Below are 6,662 nucleotides of genomic sequence, written 5' to 3' on the forward strand. Positions count from 1 at the left end.
CTCCAGCAGGTAGCGTTTTTTCCGCTCACCAAGCGAAGACTTTTTGTATGGAGGTCAATGAGACAGTGTCGAATTTGGTTAACAAAAAATGTAATGGCTTATTTGCTACGTGTGGATTATTTGATCGAGTAGAAGTTTCGTAATGATTAGGTTGTTACGAGTGTACTGATATAAGTAGGACACATGACATACCGGCAACTTTGAGAAAAACCACTTAATATCGGTGTTGTGCCTGGTCGTCACTAGTTACCACAGCCACAAAGTCATAAACCCTGTAGAAGTCTACAATGTATCTTCTTAAAATGTGATTTTAAACCTAACCCATACCTTAACCACACTGCTAACATTATTCCTAACCCAGACCGTAAATTAAACCAAAAGGCACATTTTTGTTTTGATGAATGTTGATTATTTTGACTTTGTGGCTGTGGTACTAGTGGAAACCATTATGTCTGTCTTGCCCTCTCATTGGCTAGAATGGTCTGACAGACTTGCCTCTTCCCGTCTACCTTGTATTTTTGAAGAAATGCATTTTCATTGATAATAACAACTCGTTCATAACCAAGTGGGAAGGTGGTATTTACCACATATGACAAGAAACAATTCAGTTGAACGGCCCCCCAACTGGTAAATTACTCGTTTTTTGTGAGAAAATAAAATTATGCATAGCACGAACATTGTACAAAACAATATACAAATATCAAACATAACAAAATACCCCCCAAAATACAATAAATCCAGAGAGACACAAAAAATTAACATTTTGATAAATTTTGACATTTTCATATATAGTAAGTTTCTAATTTGGTCAGAAAGCCGTTTTCATTTCAAGTTAAAGCATACTGTTCGCTAGCTAGCTAACGTTAGCTGGCTGTCTCGCTAGTTAACGTTACGTGTATGATCTGTGTAGTAATATTATTTGTATCTCAGAGCCATTTGCATTGCTAGTTATAGCCTAATGTTAGCTAGCTTGCTAACATTGAACCTGGTTGGCTAGCTAACCTGCAGATTCATGCAGGGTAGTAACATTATGAGTTGGGATCAAATCAAATTTTATGTCACATACACGTGTTTAGCAGATGATATTGCGGGTGTAGCGAAATGCTTGTGTGAAGTTCCTTGAGGGCCGTCATAGTATCGGCTTGAGGGGGGATATACACAGCTGTGACAATAACCGAAGAGAATTCTCTTGGGAGATAATACGGTCGGCATTTGATTGTGAGGTATTCTAGTTCGGGTGAACAAAAGGACTTGAGTTCCTGTATGTTGTTACAATTACACCATGAGTCGTTAATCATGAAACATACACCCCCCCCCCCCCCCCCCCCCCTTCTTCTTCCCAGAGAGATGTTTATTCCTGTCGGCACAAAAGACTGAGAATCCAGATGGCTGGTCCGACTCCGACAGTATATGCCGGGAGAGCCATGTTTCCGTGAAACAGAGTATGTTACAATCCCTGATGTCTCTCTGTAAAGAAATCCTTGCCCTGATCTTGTCAACCTTGTTATCCAGGGACTGAACATTAGCGAGTACATCTTCTCCGCCGGCGTTGTTTTGGGTCAGCCTCTGGAACCAGTTCAATTGCCCTGGGTGGTGCGAACAAAGGATCCGCTTCGGGGAAGTCGTATTTTGGTAGTAATGCTGGTAATACTGGTGAGTTACCGCCGTTCTGATACCCAATAGTTCTTCCCGGCTGTATGTAATAACACATAACTTTTTGTGGGCTAACAATGTGGTTCATTGTTTAGCTAGCTAGCTTCATGTCTAAACAAAGGACTCCACTATGCAAGTAATCATTTCACTACACCTTCTGTATCCTGTGCATGTGACAAATAAACGTTGATTTTATTTGATATAGTATGTGTTTACCAGAGATGGTAATGTGAAGAACATGACCTGCACCAAAGTCAAATTAGGTTATAACGTTAGGCCAACGAGACAGTGTCCAGGTTCTAAAATTCTCTGGTAGAATGCCTTGCTTTTATTTTGTCACAACACTCACAACCGTAAGCTATTTTCTGTAATTGGCTCGCCATTAACTTGTAAATAATGATCTTGTTGTGAGTTTATTTTTCTGTAATAATGAAGACAAATGAGCTAAAGTGAAGATGTTGTCAGCTATATAATATGGTCATTATTTGAACTGGCTAGCGAGCTAACTTAACATTAGCTAGCTGGCTAACAAACTAGAAACAAACAGAAACATTGTTTAGAAAGTTGCTTTTAGTTACCTGGTTTGTTAGATTGACATATACTAAAATAATTTTTAAATGGGTGGGTTTATTGGTGTTGAAATACACTAGTTATGCTATTTTGGACCACCAGTGCTGCCGATGTCATGCAGGCAATAGTTTTTGTGATTATATTTTTTCATAACGACAACAACAAGTTTGATGTCTGACGACAACAGAATGTTTATGATGTCACTGCGACAACTGTCGATACACGTAGTATAAACCAGCCTTTAGACTTGAAAGCTTTGGTTGTTTAGTACATGGCCTGACATGTGAATCCTTAAAGAGATGGGTGGGGATAAGGCTTAAGAGGGTGTAAAAGATGCTGAATGGGTGTAGACAAAGAATAGCTCTTCATTAGGTTTACCAAAACATTTAAGGGCCATTTTCTTAAAAGTTATTAAACTTTCAAAGCAGAATTACTTTCCCATTGTTGTGGTGTATGATATACCATTTTCTAGCTCTGTGTCTCTACTTTTATCCAATGTAAAAAAAAACATTGGATATTTGTGACCAGTCGGTCACAAATACTGTAGACACTTCTTTGATAAATAGCTTTTTCTTTATTTTAGAGATGTTATGTAATATTGTAAATCAATTAGACCAATATTGAAACGTTTTCCCCCCCCCCATGAAATTCATTTTATGGATGAACATTTTTCCCAATAAAATAAACAAATTCACCATTTATTGGCAGCCACTACCAAAAATGTTAATGCTTATAGGTTTACTCATCTTATCACTAATATATATTTTCATATCAGTCCAAAATATGTCACTATGCAAACAATCACAAAAGCTGCATTCATTTTCTATATTAATTACATATTTAGAAATAAGACTATTACAAGGATAACATCTGTGAAGGATCTTGAAAGAGACTTTTCTTACTTTATTAGTTATGAAATATTTATGTTAATTAGTCCACCCATGCTGTCATTTCACATAAAATGATGATGCCCATTGGAAACTTGCAGCAGGGGTAAACTTCCTGTTAGTAATGTCTCTGACTAAATTGTTCTTAAATTTCTAATATATTGATGCCATTAATTTCTACACTATCAATGTATCACTATCACAGTGCATATAATGAAAATCTTGATCGATCCTTCAGTAAAGTAAAGATTCCATTGGGAATAGCTTTCATTAAAATGTCATATTCCTTACACAACATAACAAAGTTATATTTGGCTAATAATTCATTGTACATATTACGATCACCATTATCATTTATAAGTTGACTAACCAAAGATGTTATTGGAAAACTAAAAATGAAAAATAAGGTTTTATTTCTATATCTAATATCACCGTTATTCCAAATAAAACATTTATATGGAGAGAAGTTGTGCTTGTATATCAAGGACCAACACATTAGAGCTTGTTTTTGAAATGTTGCAAATTTAACAGGAAGTTTAACCACAGCATAAGGGCATTGGAGTAAATAATTAAGCCCCACAATTTTCTGGAAAATAAACAGTAGTTTTTTTTAGATACTTCCTCATCCAGTTCACTTTTGTAGTCTGATTAAACAGTGTAACATCTAAAACATTTAGACCACCATCACAAATCTTGTTGGTAATAACATCCTTTCTGATCTTGTGTGGCTTATTTTTCCAAATTAAATTGAATAATAATTTGTCGAGAGTGGTACACGTAAACTTGGGATTCTCTAAAGATGTAAAAATATAAGAAGTTCGAATAAACCCTCTGCCGGAGAACTTTACCCTGAAGAGATAAATCTCTTGCCAACCATGAATTAAATGTATTTTCTATAGATTTAATTCATGGATTAACATTAATTTCTTTAATTTCATTAGTATTTCGGGGAAATTTGACACCTACAACATCGTTGACAGAAATTTCAGGACTCACTGTCTTTAAGTGCTAAAAGTGCTTTAAGTGGTACAATTTCACATTTTGCAATATTCAAAACCAAACATGACACTTGAGAGAATTGCTCTACTGTATGTAGGGTTACTGGAACCTGATTTTAATTTCTCAAAAACAGGGTTGTATCGTCGGCTAACTGGGAAATCTTCACCTCCTTATCACATACAGTTGAAGTCGGAAGTTTACATACACCTTAGCCAAATACAATACATACATCGTTTTTCACAATTCCTGACATTTAATCCAAGTAAAAATTCCCTGTCTATGGGCAATTAAGGATCACTACTTTATTTTAAGAATATGAAATGTCAGAATAATAGTAGAGAGAATGATTTATTTCAGCTTTTATTTCTTTCATGACATTCCCAGTGGGTCAGAAGTTTACTCTTTCGGAGAATCTCAACTGCTGTGCAACCTTGCCTCTCCTCCAGAGGACCTTAACTTCTTGCTGCACGGATCCCTTTAGCGGGATCATTTTCGTAAACAACCGCTGAATTGCAGAGCGCCAAATTCAAAAATAATACAAAAAATATTTATAATCATGAAATCACAAGTGAAATATACCAAAACACAGTTTAGCTTGTTGTTAATCCACCTATCGTGTCAGATTTTGAAAATATGCTTTACAGCGAAAGCAATCCAAGCGTTTGTGAGTTTATCAATCACTAGACAAAACAGTAAGAACAGCTAGCCCCAAATTAGCTTGGTCACGAAAGTCAGAAAAGCAATAAAATTAATCGCTTACCTTTGATAATCTTCGGATGTTTGCACTCACGAGACTCCCAGTTACACAATAAATGTTCTTTTTGTTCGATAAATATTAGTTTTATAACCAAAAACTGCCATTTGGTTTGCGCGTTATGTTCAGAAAACCACAGGCTCGTTCCGGTCCTGAAAGGCAGACGAATATTCCAAAAAGTATCCGTAATGTTCGTAGAAACATGTCAAACGTTTTTTATAATCAATCGTCAGGTTGTAGACCTGGAGAAGCTGCTCATGTTCTCGCAGCATATTGTCAAGGCAACCCTGAGACCAGACATAACCCTGGTCTCAGAGTCCAGGAAGACCATCATTATTCTGGAGCTGAAAGTCCCTCGGGAAGATCGTCTTGAAGGAGGCGTACGAGAGGAGAAGGTCCAAGAATGGGGGACTGGTCATCGACTGTTGGAAGCAGGGTTGAAAGGTTAGTTGCATGCCTATCGTGGTAGGCTGCAGGGGTTTTGCTGGTCAATCCCTCTATAGAGCCTACAGCACACTCTGCGTCAATAGAGCAAAGAGGAGGAGCGCCATCAGCAACACCATCGAGGCAGCTGAAAAAGCATTAAGATGGCTCTGGATCAAGAGAGGAGATCCATAGGGAGCAGCGTAATGCCACCTGGACACCAGTTGGGGTATGATCAAACTCGGCTGGGTCGCCTGGGTGAGGGTATCTGATGTTGTAAGACCCGAAACACCCTATGACTCCAGGTTACATCACTGATGATGTGTCCAGGAGCATCAAGAGATGTATTCATAAAAAAATATACTGTTAGTTCCTGTATTTCCCTTTTTAGTCTCTTTAGACCAAAACTGCTTTTTCTTTACTGATGCATATTGAATTGAATGACCTCTGAAGGTACATTTAAAGATATCCCAAACAATAAGGGGATTTGCTGAACCTATATTGTGCTGGGGAAAAAATCAGTTCTAGATTATTTTGACAACTTCCGGTGAAATTTGAGGGCACGTAATTCAAATAAATATTTTTTTTTAAACATTTTAAACATTTAGGTACATATGTGTCTTATATCGGCTGAAAGCTTAAATTCTTGTTAATCTAACTGCACTGTCCGATTTACAGTAGCTATTACAGCGAAAACATGCCATGTGATTGTTTGAGGACGGCGCCCACATCAAAATATTTTTCCAGCGTTACAGGTTTCATACATTCACATATAAAGATTAAATATTCACTTACTTTTTGAAAATCTTCTGATTTGTCATCCAAAGGGTCCCAGCTATAACATGTAGTGTCGTTTTGTTAGATAAAATCCTTCTTTATATCCCAAAAAGTCAGTTTAGTTGGCGCCATCGATTTGAGTAATCCACTCGTTCAACTTGCAGAGAAAGGAATCCGAAAATCTACCCCTAAACTTTGTTTCAACAAGTCAAAATACATTTCTATTTACTCCTCAGATACCCTAAAATGTAATCAAACTATAATATTTATTTCTGAAAGAAGTATGTTCAATAGGAAACCGATTTTAGCAGGTGCGTCTTGTCTTCATGGTGCGCGCAAACACGGATTTCCAGGACTGTGTCCTACAAAACGGTTATTTCTTATTCGTTTTTGACGTTACAAGCCTGAAACCTTGAACATAGACTGCTGACACCCTGTGGAACCATAGGAATTACATCCAGGGAGCTAATTTGCAATATGACCTTTGTCTTGCATTTCTATGAGGATGGTCTCTCTCCAAAAAATAATTCTGGTTGGTTTTCCTTTGGATTTTCTCCCACCATATCTATTGTGTTATATTCTCCTACATTTTTTTAACA

Source organism: Salvelinus namaycush, chromosome 16, assembly GCF_016432855.1.
Source record: "Salvelinus namaycush isolate Seneca chromosome 16, SaNama_1.0, whole genome shotgun sequence".
In the NCBI taxonomy this organism is placed as follows: domain Eukaryota; kingdom Metazoa; phylum Chordata; class Actinopteri; order Salmoniformes; family Salmonidae; genus Salvelinus; species Salvelinus namaycush.